Raw genomic sequence first — 18070 nt, forward strand, 5'->3', positions numbered from 1 at the left:
GTCAGCATCTGATGTGAAGGTGTTTATATTATACTGTCATAACAGTGCACAATTGTATTATGAATAGAAGACTGATTTTGTATTTCAATTTTAATTGAGCTTTGAATATTTGAATTCCATGGACATGTGTCTGAGTTTAATAACCATCATATACATGTTCAGATTGAATGACCAAGTCAATTATTTCTCCAAAACTACTTATTAGGATACTGTTGAAGGCATACAAATCGTAATGGAAAGACACTCATGAATATGCTGTGTGTTTCCAAAATTAATTTCTAGAAACCTTAGCAGCATGCATTTTGTTAAACAATTATCCCTATATTTTGAGGTGCTCACGTAGTATTGCAGCTAATGAATGCTGTAGTACTGTAAGTATCTGAGTGAATAAATGAACTTGCAATTACAATGCCATCTGAGTCACTACTGTGTTCCTAAAGCCATTGCACATATGGCTTTATTGGAAAGCCAAATAACTTGGTACATCATACTCCTTCCTTTTAGCTGGCATTTAAGCAATGCCCGTGTGATGTTGAGGGGAAGAGGAGTCTACCGTGCTGTGCTGCTATATCTATGGAATATTGGTATATTATATTCCATTATATATACTATTATAACACTTGCTATTTAATTGTGCAACACCTTGCAAAATCAAGAAACCATATTACCTGATTTTCAAAGATGCTGAGCACCAGCAGCTCCCATTAACTTTAATAGGCTTAGAAAATTGCTGCTCTTTAAGTAATTTATGTTAATATCTTTTGTATATTTGTTGAATGCATTAAATGAAAACAGTAAATAAATTGAGATTTATAAAATGTAACCTTTTCCAGATACATGCAGAACAAACTATGTTAAGTGCAAAAATGTCACTGCTCACCCTTGGGTAGTTTCACAGATGCTATCACTGGGAAAAGGCTGGTTTTAATGGTAAAGCATTTGCTAAACACACATAACACACCATTATCAGACGACTTGGCCTTCACCTCTTCATCCCACTCCATTAATCTCCTAGCCTTTTTATCAGCCCCTGCACTGACTAATGCCACAAAGAAAAGCGAAGGGATTATGCCAAAGAGAAACAATAGGTCTCTTACTGAATAAGATAAATGTAGTGGCACTTCTGCTAATCTTAATTTACTTTGAATTTAGTGAGGCTTCTTTTGTCACATCATCCATCACAGACAGACCTGAGAGAGAGAGAAATATGCAACTAAAAACATCTTCTTCTTTTCAGGTATTTTGTGATTTCTTATTCAGTTAGGTTCAATCAACTGTTTCGCTCTCCTTGCCAACTATAAAACAATTTGTCAACTTCTAAAGTTAATTTTGGTGCTCATGAAAGGACTAGCATTGGTACCACAAAGGCTGGGGTACAAGTACATTTTATTTATAGAACTGTTGCTGTATGAGCAATGGCAATTCAAGCTTCACCATGATGCTTCAGTATTGTACTTCCACTTTGGCCTTGGCGAGCCACTTCTAATGGTGATATCTAATCTTGTAGCATTCAGCTCAGTGGGTTTTCACATGGCACAGTCCACCTGTGGAATTCACTGCCAGAGGAAGTAGTCAAGTCAAATACAGTCACAGGATTTCTAAGAGGATTGAAAGATTTTATGCACACTAATGACAATCATAGCTATGCAAGCTAAAATAATAAGTGTAATCAAATTTCATGCTCCAGGAACTACACTGATTGCCTGCAGGACCAGGAAGAGTTTATCTCTATATGCTTATACTGCATCATTCAACTTCCTGGAGATATAATGGGGCAGGAAAAAAGAGCTTCTTCTGAAGCATCACTCCTCATGGCAGGGTACCACATTATATAGACCTGTGGTCTGATATGTCATGCCCTAGAAAAGAGGGCAATTTATCTATATTATTCTGTTCCTAAACATGAAAAATGGGAGAGGAGAGGGACCCCTGTAGTTTAGAGCAAAGGGTTTGCATTAGAGTCTTATTTGTTCTCAGTCTATACTGTAGTCACTATTCTGTGTACTATAATTACACTAACCAGGGGATAGTATCTCCTTTATAAATACTCCTAGAAGTCAATTGATATCAACAAAATGCTCTTTGGAGCAAATCCTCAATTGCTGTATGTAAGCAAAGCTCAGTAAAGTTAATGGAGATACAACAGTTTACACCAGCTCAGGGTGTAGAACATAATTATTAAATCACTTTTGTTTCCCAATTCATATAAGAAGAAACCTCTACAAATATCTGAGATCAGGGCATCACTTCACAGTGTGGTCAATACACTGAAGAGGTAGCCCCTTACACATTTCTCTTACTATGCCGGTCCTTTTCGTTCACATGTGAGAGTGCTTACTATGTGTCTATCCTACCGAAATATGGCAGATATTTCAATATATACCTGAAATTGAAACGTATTTTGGATTCAGAATAGGATTTACTCTAGGTGTCTTCGTGTTTTGACATTTTGACCATATTAAGTGAAAAATAGATGTTACTAATTTCATTTATTAATTATTAACCAGCTTTAAGGGAAAAAAGACATCTAAAATAAATGTAAGGTAAGAGATTTTAAAAGTAAACCCAAGAGTTTTTTCCTGTGAAATTTGAGGGCTCATTATTTAAATTATTTTGTTTCAGCCATTTGACCGTTTAGCCCTAACCTGTTGATATAAATTGCAAATCTGGGAATTTTGTCTCCTCTTGACACACAAACACGCACACATGAATGGAAACTCTCCACAGCTTGCAATTTTCACAGTCACAAACACCTGATATTACTTCATTTCTTATTGATCCTTCATTTCCTTCATCTAAGTCTGATCTAATTTTTAACAAACACAGTGAAAAGACTCCTATTGTCTTTATTGTGAACTTACTGTCTTGCTCAGTTGTGTGACCAGGATTGTTTGTTTTTAATGACTGCCTTTAGGCTCCTAAATCCATATTCATATACCTAAATAGGTGGCTTGATTTTCAGAAGTGCTTCAGATTTCCCTTTTCTTTGGCCCCAGTTTGCCCCTTTTCAAGCCCCCACTGTCACCACAGTTTCTTCTCTCCAAGTTTCTCTGCTTTCAGAAATCTCCTTGCAAGTCCACAGATGAACTCTGTCCTCCAGCACTCTTATCCTTAATTACCTAATATTTGCTGTGTTTCTCCCTGCATTATTGGCAAATATATCTCTAGTAACATGCAGCACTGCTGAAAGAGCTGCTGTCTGTAGATACAGACAACTAGCGGAATGGACAGAGAAGACAATGACAGCGTCTTATATTTCTATTGACTCTGGAGCATGGCTCTACTTTCTGTTATTCCTGGCCTTCCCCAAATGGGAAGTATGTGTTCATGTTCATTCTAACAGGTAGCCCAACAGCAGAAGGGTCTGGTGATACAGTCAAGGATAGGGAATAGTTTTGAGTGGGACTTCCTTGAGGAAGGGGAGGAAAATTGTAGAAGACACCTCCACACAATCTTCAGAAGTATAAAGTATTGACTGTGCTCTGAGGGACCTGCAGATGAGAAGTTTAGCTATCCTGTTGTACTGTATTCTTGTTCTAGAATCTAATTATTAGATGTGATTTTCATGAAATTACAGGCTAAAATGATAGAAATCTCATGAAATAACTTACCTCTGCCACTTCTTATTGCCCTGTAGCTCTGGGCATCCAAATCTATCAATCTCTTGAAATTCAGACAAGAGGAATCGTTTGTATTTGAGGTTCTGGTTTGGGATAGAACTAGGCTAGCCCTCCGAAGTATGCCACGTGATTTAAAAACACATATGAATATAAGTTCCATGTCTTGTGGGGCGCACAATGATATCTATTTGTTATTTGATAAAGGTGGGGAGAAGAATTGCAGCATAAAGCAAGGTGATTGGGAACTGAAGTTTATCGTGTGACATGGTAGCTAAATTTTTTTTTTCTTTTTTGAAGGAGAGTGGATTTTCTAACGGTGATACCGCTTATGTTTGAGTAGAGTTTAAAGGCCACTTGCAAGCTGCTTTTTAAGGAGGGATTTAAAGGAGAAGGGAAAAGGGGGCAGTGTGGGGGCCTGGGGTCAGGAGTTAGAGTCCATGCATATGGTGCAACACGAAAGAAAAGAGCTGCAGAAGGGCACAAAGGAGGCCTTAATTGTTTGAGTGGCACAAAGATGATGAGGGGGAACTAAAATGAGATAAGACTGGGGAGATAGAAACTAAGTTGGATGGGACCTTCAAGGATGGGGACAAGGAGCTTAAAGCTTTTGGTGGAAGCTAGCAAAAAGCCAGATATGATCGAGAGATGGAAAGGGTCGATGGTTTAGGGTTAGCATTTTGGATGGTGAAGGGGGGAAAGATGATTCTGAATCTGTATGTAAACATGATTTTTTTTAAGATTGCATAGTCTGTAGAAAAGGCGACTGCTTTTAAATAAAACACTAAAACAAAATATTGGGTCTGATTCTGATCTCACTTACACTGCTGTAAATCAAGAGTAACTCCACTGAAGTGAGTGGAGTTACACTGTATAAAAGACTAGAGGTCAGAATCAAGCCATACAACAAAGTTACCATTATAGTAGTAAACAGTAACTGAATATATTTCTAAGAGAGCAGAAAGCTTCTCAACAATTACAAGAACACCAGGACACACATTAGTGTGTATTAAATTAATTATAGAATGATAGGATCTGACAGTAAATACTTACAAAGAAAGCAAGCTAATTGGGCTTGTAATGGTGATGCTTCCACGTCACAGTTAAATCCAACAGTTCTTGTGTCACAACATTATAAGCGTGGCATAACCCTCAACATATTACTTGTATATTATAATGATTGAACTTTTCAATTAAATTTTAAAATAAAGAGAAAATAACCCAAATAACATAAACAATATGAAAAATTATTGTCCTCTGATAGTATCTTGGACATATCTTGTCTTCTATTTTGCTTCTTGTATTGCTAAAGTCCATTATTTCTCAAACTTAATTTTGAAAAAGAATATTCAAAAAAATCATTTTCTATCATTATTTGTATGGTCCATTTACTCTTCGGTCACTATTTTTGTTTACTCAAAGTGCATTTTTACAATCCTCAGACCCCATTATTCAGGGCCTATCTATTTAATATAATAACAAAAGTGTAAAATATTTCCCTAAATACTTACTGAATAGGTGTCATAAAAATACTAAAAATAATAATTAGTCATCACTTAGGGCCTGCCCCAAAGCATATTCAAGTCAAAGAGATTTCTTCCATTGACTTCAGCTGGCTTTGGTTCAGGCTTTATATAGCATTTGCCATGTTCACCATATGTTACAGATATTATCTAGTTAATGGCTTGGGGGAAGACAACTGTACAATACATACATATACATATCAAATAACTTACATACAATATTTATATTAAAATGCCTACTATAATTTAACTTCTAATATAATGTGTAAACCAAAGTTTCTGTTGCCACATAAACATTGCCACTGATATTAATGGGAAGTCCGTGCAGCTCAAGAGGAGAATATAATCCTAATATCTGTGAGGACAGGATACCTATGCATGTGAGCTATATTAATCCTCTCATGCCACCAGTAATCAGTATTCCTGCCAATGTAAATAGACTTCACACCAGTAAAATTTAAGTTCCAGCACAATGGTATTAATTGTGTTAGCCAGACCTTTTCCGCAAAGATAGCTGATAGACAATCTATCCTGGCAAAACTGAGTGATTAAAATGGAAAAGAAAGATTGTAGAAGCACTGATGGTGATTCACAATGGCAGATGGCGATGATACGTTCAAAGAAGGGGTGAACCCTCTTGATTGGAGAAAAAAACAAAAACCCTACTCTGGGAGAACAGCCTTCTCTCACCTGCCACCCACTGGCACTTAGGCTCCAATGGAAATAGAAATATTGTAACTGTGTACTCCACATGTATGCCACAGCAATTTACATCAAGGGAGGTTTCCTGGTAATGGAAATAAATCATTGTGTTGCATATGTGCAGTGGAAAATACTGTGATGGAAGAAAGGAAGAAAATAAGATGTTAACTAGACTGGACTTGGAAGTGTAAGCTGTAAATTGAGCTGAAGTGAAAAAGGCAGAAGTGAAATTAGCTGATTTAAGAAACGAAGGCATGTAATACTGAAAATGTAAAGCAGAGAGTCTATCCTGAAGTAGGGTAGGTAGTTCAAATGAAATGTAGTTTTCCTGGCCATTGCCCTGTGGGTGCCCATCCTGATACCTAAAGACCAACATAGTCATTATTAATATAATAGAGCTCTTCATTTGTCTTTGTTAAATGATATATGTGCTATAGATAAGAAGGCACAATCTAGAAGTGATTAATAGTAAAAACAGCTCAGATATTAACTGTTTAGCTACCTTTGTTACAAACATGATCAAATTATGGACTGAATCTTGCCCTTGTTTGTACTCAGAATGTGGTACAGTCTGTTTCATTTTGTCAGGGCCCTACCCTGTGATGTACTGAGCATCCTCAACTCCCATTGATTTCCCTCAGGGCATCCTGCATCTCTTGTGAAGAACCAGGGACCTTCCATGACTACGCCCTGGAACAGTAGTTTTTAGAAAACTAAAGTGGAATACTCAGATGATAGCATCTAGGCTGATTTAATGATCTAAAGCCAAATTAGTTGTGCAGGTAGGATTACTGGTGTGGGGAGCAGGGGAAATAGAGAGGAAAGGGAAGTAGCTTAATAGTTGCAGCATTTACTGGCTAGGTTATTTTTGTATCTCCCCCATTATTGAAACCAGTGTTATCTTATTCTTCATACTTCTTATATTCTGTATGGGGAAAATCCTGGACCCCAAAAACTTGCTAGATTGTCAGTTTAAAATATAATTTAGTAGTCTAAACAGCATTTTAGCAACTGCTCCAGGAAGCTTTAACCTCAGCATATGCAATTTGCTAGGATTTTGTTTTACAAAGACAAGGATTATTGCCATCACTATGGTAATTACTTTACTAAGTACTGTGGGCCTGTTTCTCAACTGCCTTATACTTTGTGTATATTTTTGGATTTTGTGCTACATTTGCACAGGAGTAAATGGCTGCACATTGTGAAGGCAGTGGAGAACAAGGCCTTATGCAAAATGAGTACAGGGTGGGTATAAATCCTACCAAATCACTGCATGGAGTAAAGGGGTACATGGAATATAAGGAAAATCAGGCCCTGTATTTCAAAATTTGATTTTGTTCAAAGCCACCTATATGTCTCCTCTGGTCCCAAGGCTGGTGGGGGGCTGAATCAATCCTTAGTGCAAGCCACAGCAGCCACAAAGGTGTTCTAATTTACCAGCCAGTGATCAGCACAACATACTGCCCTCTAGCCAATGTAATACTCCTTCCATTTCCACCCTGCTCCAACATGATTTCTGCATATTGAGGGTGTGAGAGGTATCCTTATTGTCCCCTAGGCAACTTTAATGTGACTGTGTGTCACTCTGGCAGCACAAAGTGACTTTACTCAGCCATTGAATACCAGTTTTTATGAACCAAATCCTAAATGGCATTAGCATTATTAAGTTAAATGGTGGAACATGTATTTAATAGATTTGCTGAGGAAATCAGAATCTCCATTTTGAGAATGTCCATCATTTAGAAGTCCCACATTTCCAAGGTTATGCAGTTGTTAAGGCAAAAAATTCCATATTGCTTTTCTAAACAAGGCTGACTGATTAAGGGTGCTGGAAGGAATATGTTTTCCTTCTAGAATCTTAATTAGGTTGACTTTAACTCACGACAGGAGATTCTGCCAGCTGTCAGCTACTGCTTGGATCTCAAACTAATTAAAACTCTGAGGAAGCCTATTAAAGGTGTTCAAAAAGCCAAATCTCCCTTTAAAACATCTTCTGCACTGCAACAAAGATTGGATGACAGTGATATCACAGCTCAGATACCTTGCCTTTTCCTTCTTCACTGGAAATAAGCCAGGTATTCTTACCTGAATCTATATCTTGTTCACTCACAGCCCTTACCTGTCATCTTTCTGTGATCGGATTGAAATGAATCTATCAGATGATGTTCTACTGATATTCAACTTTAATATGTTTCTGACATCCAGTGTCTCTAAAGCAATAAACATTATTGATATGGAAATATATCTCTGACTTTAATTTTGAGGTATTATTACCCAGGAATTTTTAGCATTTTGAACAATAAAATAGACAACATTGTGACTATCTCAGCAACCTCACACCTAATGGCATTATTGTGACACTTTGCTGTTATCAATGACGTGGTGACAATCAGAACAATTAAATGTATGTGAATAGAGTGTCAGTGTTTTATGCAGAGGTCAAGAAAACAGGGAAACTGTGGAATTTCAGTTGGACACAGATATTGGATGGAGCTGAGGCAACCTTTACTTCTGAGTGGACCTGCCTCTGAGCTGAATCAGAAGTAGTCCCCCAACCACGTGCTGGATCCATCTATTTTGTGAAGTAGTGAGGGAGGCAGAGACTGTGAGAAATGCTGCTGCATGAGAAAGGGGAGACATTCCTTCATGAGGCTATTCTGACAGGTGTTTGGTGACAAAATCAGCTAAGCATGGTGGGGTCGCCCTATTTATACTGGAAGAGAGTGCAAGCTTTCTGGGATTCAAGAATTAAAACCATAGACCTGATGCCTTAATTTTAAAGTGATAGTTGGTCACCCAAGAGTGAAAATGTGGCTTTATTCTCTGTGGAATAAATGTGAATTACTAGTATTACTTTATGTCAAGTTTTAGTTAGAGTCAAACTGCTGAGAGTAACGATGTATAATGGAAATTGTGTTAGATCTTTAACGGTAGTGACCACAATGACTCTTCTACCATAGAGAAAGATAGTGTATCCACATATTACATAGTCATCTTGATATTTGCTTGAAACAATATGCACATTGTGAGAATCTCTTCTGTAGGTTTTGCAGGTCTGGTTACTGTTAGAGTGTGAAGCATTTTAAGATAAAAATGCATCTACAATATACGGAGCTCTGTCCCTTTTCTGGTCTCTCTCTATGCACCCCTCAGATGTCTTTGCATGGATCCTTGTGATTCTTCCATTCTCAGAATGGGATACGGGTGTAGGAAGCTGCATGGAGGGAGAAACATAGGTTGCAGGAGGGAAAAGTTTAGAGGAGGCACAAGGAAGCGAGTTTTGTGTACATGCCTGAAATGCTGGGTGCAGTTGTAGCATCTCTGTAAATAGTTCTCTTAATAAAGAGGTAGTTTAGTTTTAGAAACATGGAATCCTCTTATGTAATTAGCAAGCAAGTGGTACATGAAACACCGGGTATACTACTCTGTGTATACCAACTACTTATTACTATGCAGGTGCATCTCAGGTTTGGTGACCTACATGATCCTCTTTGGGAATCTGTGACCAGTGAAATTGATCTTCTTGAAACAAAGTATTTTTACTTAACAACTGAAGCAATGCTTTGGAGTAAAAATGAGTTAAAACAACAAACAACTGACATGAATATTTAGTGGCATCTAAGTATCTTACACTTCATTAAAAGCTAAGGGCAGCTCTACTCTTAAAATGCTGTGTTGGCACAGTTGCACCGATGCAGCTGCACTGCTGTAGTGCTTAAGTGAAGATGCTCCTACTCTAACGAGAGAGTTTTTCCTATTGGTGTAGTTAATTCACCTCCCTGGGAGGCGGTATGAGAGAAGCTCTCTATGAAAGAAGCTCTCCCATCAACATAGCGCTGTCTACATGGGGAGGCGGGGTGGGTTAGGTCAGTATAACTATGTTGCTTAGGGGTGTGCACTTTTCACACCCCTGAGCGACGTAATTATACCGATATAAGTCTGCTCTAAGTTAGATAGGCTATCCTCTTAAATTACAGGAAACGAACTGTCACAGCTCACAAGTAAGAACCGCCTGTAACCCACCCTGGTCACCACCGACACCATGCCCTGCAGTTGTTCTCTTTCTCCTCCTCTTGTCTGTTGAAGTCTCTTCTCTCAGGAAAGCCAGGTTTAAGAAAGCCCACTCTTGCCTTCCCTGTGGGTATCTGGGCCCAATCACCATGTTGCTTGATAGTTTCCTTATTTTCAGGCTCTGAGTGCCTTCTGGTGCCTCAGAGTTTTTCCCCTGTCAGTGGAATACCCAGCAGGGCCCAATGCCTGCATGATGACTGCTCCACTGTTTGTGCAGTTGAACCCATTCGGTCTCAGAGGGTTGTAATCACTGTCCTGGAGGTTGTGTCTCTGCTGAAGGTGAGTGTGTGCAACCTGTCTGAGTAGAAGGTCAAACACACCATCTGAGAAGTCAAGTACATTACTCACATTTGGGCATAGATTAAAATATGCAATTAATATAGACACTTATGGGCATGCTCCGTTACACCTGAGGAAAGTGAGAATATAAGGATGACAGGGTTATTCTCACTGTTTTGAGATTACCTGCAAGGCTTTTTCTATTTTCTCTTTTTTTCATTAATTCTTCAAATCAAAAATATATAAAAAATTTGTAGTACAGTGCTGCTAATTATTGCAATATGATAGCCTGCTGATGTGGAGTGGATCTAATGCACAAAGTACAGATTTTGTACAGTATCACAACTGTTTTTACAGTTTATTAAAGTGAATTACATTATCATCACACATACAATATGCAAAAGTTTCATTTGGAAATATGGGATATTAACATGAACAATGGCCAGATGATTTTCATCAAATAATTTATCTCAGGAAGGTAAGATAACATGATGGTTGAAATGTCAGCAATCTGTCTACATTATCATTCCTACTGATCTATGGGAGCAATTGTGGGGTGGGAGGTGTGGGGAGGTCAAGGATAAGCACTCACAAAGTGACTTGCTCACCAAAGATAGGCAAACAAATTACATTCCCAATTTTACAGTTGTGTACCAGTGCCCATCATCATAGTAGCAGGTTTCCTTCAAATCCACATTAACAGAGTAACAGGATTTGGATGACAACATATAGATGTAATGCTCTTCTTGCCTACTCATGGTGATAGGTGCTAGAATCCTGCACAGAGGTGGAGACTATACTGGCTGACTCATTCTGCTGATTGATCAGGTGGGTCCTAATAGCTGCTAGCTACGAATATAAAAATACTTTGAGTCTCTTGTTGAGGTCTGGGCAAAGGTTAAATGAGAAACTCAGCTTTTTCCTAACCAATACCATGAGAAAACTTAGCCTGAATTTTATCCTTTGCTGTTGTCACTTGAATTAACAATAAAAGCAAATTCAGGAAGAGTGTTCTAGTAATTTTGTAATTTGGTAGGAACAAGATGAGAGTGTCACCTTTTTATGCACGTGTATAAATGTAATGAGAATTATTTTAAAGTTGTTGGGTTTTTTTTTTAATTCTCTTTTCCCCAATTGAAGGAAATATTTGTTTTTCCTTTTTCTTTTGTAGCTATTAGGTTGGATTTCCATGGTTTTGTGGAGCAGATAAATGAAATTACTTTACAGGCAGGGTTGGGTTTTGAGTCCAGACACATCTGTATCTCAGACATTCTTGTCTTAGACTTCATTTGAAAACCATCTCTTTCCTAATTAAACAGCATAAAGAGAGGAGAGAGAGATTGTTATTGGTAAAAGCATCACTCTAAGGCACTTGGAAGTGACATACATACTCATCCATATATTCATTGATTGTTATCTCCTAGGGACAATAAAATAAACTATTCAAGCATATTAGCATAGGACAATCAGTCTCTCAGTTTAGTGGTTTAAGAATTATTTTTAAGAGCTGTCACCTGGGAGTCTGTGTTTGGTACCACTTCATTTCCTAAGCCCTAATATGTATCATAAAATTATTTATAGCAACCACATAGGTTTCATGGTAGTAAGTACTAACCATTAAAATATTTAATGGTATGTTTGGTAGCTCCAAAAATATATCACTAGCTTGCACCTTTTAGATCTAATTAAAACATGCCAGTTTAGAGCACATAAATAACCATGCCAATATCATCATTATGTATTGCATGTTGTCATGTATTTGTTAAAAATTAACCTGCAACACAGACTTCCTAAAATGAATTTTTTTTCTTGCCATGTACAAGAAGGTGTTAACAGTGTTTTTTTCTCACATCCTGTTAAAGCTCTGCCACTCTCCAGTCCCTTTTGGCAGCAAGTTTCTCAATGCTGCAGATCAAAATAGGACTGTTATCTCACAAAAGAGATGTTATAGCAAGCAGATTTTACCTTTTGACCTGCCACTGTAACACACAAGGTGTTATAAAAATAGCGGTTGTAAAAATCAGCAGGCTGCCCTTAAAAGACATAAACTGATTTGTGTGTGTGTGCGCATGTGCTAGAAAGGAAAATATCAAAAGCTAGACTGTACCAATTTCTTTTCATTGTAAATTAATTTTACACTTCACTTACTATTTTTAATCACTTTGCAAGCCACATTGTGTAGCTGGTATTGTAGGATCACTTTTAAGTGCTTGTGTTTGGCACCACCAGTAGCTTGGGATTGTTAAAGTGGCATAAAGTGAATGAGTTAAAAGCGATACAATAGAAATATGGATCTTGATGATGTTTAACTGTCACAGGTACTTCATTCATTTCTCCACCACTAGAGTAATAGCTAGAAACATGCCACTGAAACCACTTCCCCATCCTTCACTGATGTTGGTAGACACCTATGTTCATTCATTATTATCTATGTATCTATCCCACTTCACAAACATTAATGAGTTTATCATCTCAGTAACCCTATGAAGTAAGGAAATATTATTATACCCATTTTACAGATGGAACAACTGAGGCACAAAAAGAAAAAAGGCCTAGTCCTCTGAACATATGCACTTTAAGCACTTCAGTAACCTCATTGATTTCAGTGGGGCCTAAATTTAAGTTGCTTAAATTTAAGCATGTGCATAAGAGTTTGCAGGATCAGGGCCTAAGTTACATGTTCAAGGTGACATTGGCAACTATGGCAGAGGTATGAATTTAACCCAGGGCTCCAAAGTCCTAGTCCAGTTTCTTAACCCTCAAGACCATCTTCCTCACCTTGCTCTCTGCTTCAGTCCTAACATCTTAAAATTCAGATATGGTTTGACAAATAAAGAAAGTCTCACTCTGCTTTCAGCAATTATTATTATTATTATTATTATTACAGTGACAGGGACATAGTGTTGCAAGAAATCCATCCTGAGATCATAGAATCATAGAATATTAGAGTTGGAAGGGACCTCAGGAGGTCACCTAGTCCAAACCCCTGCTCAAAGTCAGCTAAATCATCCCAGCGAGGGTTTTGTCAAACCGCACCTTAAAAACCTCTAAAGATGGAGATTCCATCACCTCCCTAGGAAACCCATTCCAGTCCTTCACCACCCTCCTAATGAAAAACTTTTTCCTAATATCTAACCTAGACGTCCCTCAGTGCAACTTGAGACCATTGCCCCTTGTTCTGTCATCTACTACTACATCTACTACTCTATCCTCCCTGGAACCCCCTTTTTAGGTAGTTAAAGGCTGCTATCAAATCCCCCCTCATTCTTCTCTTTTGAACACTAAACAAGCCTAGTTCCCTCAGCCTCTCCTTATAAGTCTTGTGCTCCAGCCCCCTAATCATTTTTGTTGCCACACTGACCTTATGAACAAGCCATGCCATCCTTATGTTGCACTGCAACCTCTTGGACTTGTGCTTCATTTCCCCCTTTTATGAACTCTTATGGGGAATGATTATCCCTTTTATTTTATTTTATTTGGCAGGTGAATGTTTATAGATCTACTCAACAGTGATTTTTCTGCCTGCTGAACTAAGTAGCTTTATTGTGCATGTAAACATATTTTAAACAAAGAAATTAATTTGCTTGGACTGTTTTAAAACAATAATATTACAAATACAGAACACTTGCTAAATATATCATCCATCTTTGTAACATATAGCTCAACCATTCAGGCAATGTTCACTTTATTATAATGTCTGAGAATTGCCAAACAAAAAGTCACCTATGGTAAAATCCAATATAAGGCTTCAAAAAAAATTGATTCTAGAGCACTAAATGGGTATAATAGGAGTAAGGAATACTAGAAGGATTTCTGCTAGTCAATATTTTTACCCTTGTCTTAATGCAATATTACAGTACTGCCATAGTTTCACTCTGCCAATTTTACAAGAAAATGCTTAAATTCTTGAAGGTATTTACTGTAAATTTCTCATTGGTAATATTTTAGCAAATTGGGTCGGTGGGTTGGTGGGGGGGAGGGAAAAAAAAGCTTCCACTTTTTGTTCTGTGTGCCATGCCCTCCTCTACTTTCTCCTGCTCTAATTTCAAGTTTACATTACCCAATGGGCAGTCCAGTTAAAACTAAATACAAACAACGTGTCATTTGGGTTCAACAGTAACTAATCTATTTTAGCTATTTTCTATGAGCCAGTGGCTCCCTTTGCCCTCTTTCTTTTTTCGCTATCCATCCAAGCATGTAACGCTTCCAATTTGTACTAGAAGTGCAACAGGCCTCTGGAGCTGGGCAAATAACTGATTTTTTGGTTTGCTGGCAGTTCTGAAAGAACACACACAAATGGTGTGGGTGGATCAGAATTCAAAAATATGTCAGAGAATCAAAAAAAAGTCTGTTTCAAGTTGAATTTTGTATTGCATTATGTAATAGTCACACACACACACACACACAGAATGACTTTTTAGCTGGTGTCTAGAGCACTCACCTGGGAGGCAGGAAACACAATTATTGCTCCAATGAACATTGAATTATTTATACAAAGTGGAACAGCTTCAACAGGAGAGCCTGAGAGAGCCCTACCCTAGAATAGGTTATGGCCTGGTGCTTAGGAGGTCATATGGTATGCAAGAGACCTGGGTTCAAATCCCTGCTCCAAAGGATTCAAACCTAGGTCTCTTACATTCCAGGTAAGTGCCCCAACCACTGCACTAAAAGGTGTAAGAGGTGGGGGAAAGGACATTTCCTTCTCTTCTCCCACCCGGTTCTGTAAATGTAGTCTGAAAAAAAATTCTGGCTGAAACCATTCGGTAAGCTTATGTCAAATTTGTGAATGGTTTCAGGCTGATTGAATCTGCATTTTCTGGCAAATAAACTGTTTATTAAAAATATGCCCATCTTTATAGAACTGAGCCAGCCCCACTACAGGCGTCTCCAGTTGTGAGTCTACCATTGGGGCATGGCCTTACTCAGTGAACAAGCTGCAAGTCTGAGAGTATATCCACACCAGCAGCTGGCCTGTGTCAGCCAACTCAGGGGCACCGGGCTCAGGCTGCAGGACTCTAAATGTTCAGTGCAGATGTTCAGGCTTGGGTTGGAGCCTGGGCTCTGGGACCCCACGAGGCCAAACCTGAATATCTACCCTGCAGTTCTATAGCCCCTCAGCCTAAGCCCTGAAAGCCCAAATCAGCTGACACAGGCCAGCTCTGGGTGCTGCATTGCAGCGTTGATATACCTTGAACACGCCTAGGTTCTGAGATACCAAATCTGCTGGCTAAAGCTAAACAGAGGCACTGCGTTTAACAAGTCGGGCAGGAATTTGTCAGCAATAGTTAATTTACTACAAGTTTTATTAAAAGGGAGCACTGAGTTTAGTTAAAAAACTTTCTCTTACATAGTCAAGTAGAAAATTTAGAAAACAAAAGCCACATCAACTCACATAGAGCAAAAAGATAAAAATAATGCAAATTATGTAGGAAATGTTTTGAAGATGCACTTTTAATTAAGCTCCACTGTTAACATGGAATCCCTTTATCCTAAATACTGATGTCATTAAACTGATGGCAAAGTAATTTAGTTTAATAAAAGCTTTAATAAAAACCTTTTTTGCATTGAATTATTGTCCAGTTTCATCCTATTAGTGCTTTCATTAAGGGAAATTAACTTTAAAATAAAAAGAGAGAGAGAAAAAACAGTTAATACCGTTTATTTGTTCTTATCCTCTAATGTGAATTCATTTTAATTTGTTCTTTAGATATTGCTTGCAGTGGCTTGGTATTTTTGTTTCATATTTAGTATGATTTTGTGAAGGAAGCAGATGTTTTGGTGAAAAAGTCAAACCAAAATCATAATGCTGATTGGATCTAAGAGACATATTAGGAAAATGCTGATATCGGCACTTGTTATGATACCTGCTCCTTTACATTTCTGCCTACAGAATGCGGGTGCCTGTTGATTTTTATGAATTCCAGTAGTGATGGTGGAGTCTCAGAACATTTGGATAAGCTCCAAAATGATCTTGTACTTATTCAAGCATCCCATGTGGCTGCCACAAGTCTGATATTCATATATAGCTTCCTTTATTGTTTTATGCTCTTAAAGGTGATGTGTTGATGTGCTCCAGATCTTATAATTGTTTTCATAGTAGAGATCAGTAGATTTCCAGTGATAGCTATGTTAAGATATCTGTCTCTTCATCCCAGCCTCAGTAGCTGTCCAGAGAGTTCCTTTGTCCAGCTAAACCCTAGCTAGTCTCTTGTACTTGGTATTCCTTTCCCTGATTAAACTGATGGGCAACACTTTCAGCCTAATTTAGACATCCTAGGAATCCTAGGGGTTTCTCAAGACGTGAGAAGGACCTGGAAAAGTTTTAATTGTTGAAATGGGTTTCAGTTTGTAGGATGCTTCATGTTAGATCTAGAAGTGAAATGGGGATGTTGCTTTTAATATTTGTTTTGCTGTTGTAATTCTTTTATTTCCATTTCTGCCAGTAGATGCCCTGGTAAGCATTTGTACTATAGGTTAATGTAACAGCATCACTAAAAGATGTCTTTTTAAGGATATAAGAGGACACTTTGTGGTTCAGTGATTGCAGGAGGGTCAAATCAGAATTCATTTCTGGAAGACACTGCATGTGTCATGTAGTAAGAAAGAGCAGCGAATGGGTCCCCTTGCTGTGAAAGGTTAGAAGTTGGGTCACTAATATTATTTCTTTTCTTTAACCCACATACATCACTTTGTGAAGATGACCTTTGGAGTTCTAAGTTGCCTGAATTGATGATGATAAAGGTGGAGGTAGAGCTGCAGATTTTCTGTAGAACGGTTTTCATCAGGAAATGCCAAATCATCAAAAAGGACACATTCCTGCAGGAGCACGTTGAGTTCAGCAACATCCTGTTTCAAACACAAACAAAAAAGAAAAAAAAGTGGGGTGTTTTTACAGCAAAAAGTTGTTTTGAAATTTATTTTAGATCACAAATTATAATATAATAAAATTAAAAAACATTGAAACAAAATGACATTGAAACAAAATGTTTTGAATGACCAAAGAAAAATGTTTCCAAAAATGTCATTTTTAGGAAAATTTCAAAATGTGATGTTCGTTGTGATTTGGAATAAAAAAAAAATGAAATTACAGAATTCCCCATGAAACTGACATTCTGATTCCTATACAGCTGTAGGTGGAGGGCAGGATGGTGCTTAGCAGGGTTGCTGAGTGTCACGGATCTCTTGTGATGCTCATGCATTTGTCATCCATTTCATGCATTCCCACAGCACAGCTATGATGTCATGCATGCTACAAAAATATACTGCCCTTGCTGCTGGCAGCTTCCAGAGACCACAGTGACAGCTGCTTTGCCACTAGTTGGGCAGCTATGTGATCTCTGTGTCCCTCTGTTGAATCACAGATGAGAGGAGGGACAGGCAGGAATAACCATTGGTAGAAGTGAGAAACTGAGTACGGGCCACAGGCTCTGGCCAGTTTATAGACTCCAACTCCCCTCCAATCCCAACACTCCTTCAGACCTCGGCTCCCCCCTAGACAGTTATGCTAGCATCCATCAATCCAAGACCCCAAGCACCCACCAGCACTCACCCACCTACCTATTCCCGCACAATCCAGCCACAGATGCCAAATTTTGTGCTGCTGTATGCTCTACCCCTGCAACTATGATATGCAAAACTAAGACATTATATATTAATCTGACACCACTGAGTGGGTTGTCTGCATCAGGGATCAACCCCAGAACTTCTGGGTATAAAAGCTCAAGCCTCTTCTGCCTGAGATAGAAGACTAAGGTCTCTTAGTGTGAAGGATTGTACTCATAAGCCTCTCTGTAGTTTAACTACTAAACAGCGAAAGAGTGCCACACTCTGTCAGCAAGAGTTACATAAAAGTTGTATAAAATATTACTGGGAAGTTTT

This window comes from Emydura macquarii, unplaced genomic scaffold, assembly GCF_026122565.2.
Source record: "Emydura macquarii macquarii isolate MOO-44397 ecotype Brisbane River unplaced genomic scaffold, CSIRO-AGI_Emac_v2 contig_480, whole genome shotgun sequence".
NCBI classification, from domain to species: Eukaryota; Metazoa; Chordata; order Testudines; family Chelidae; genus Emydura; species Emydura macquarii.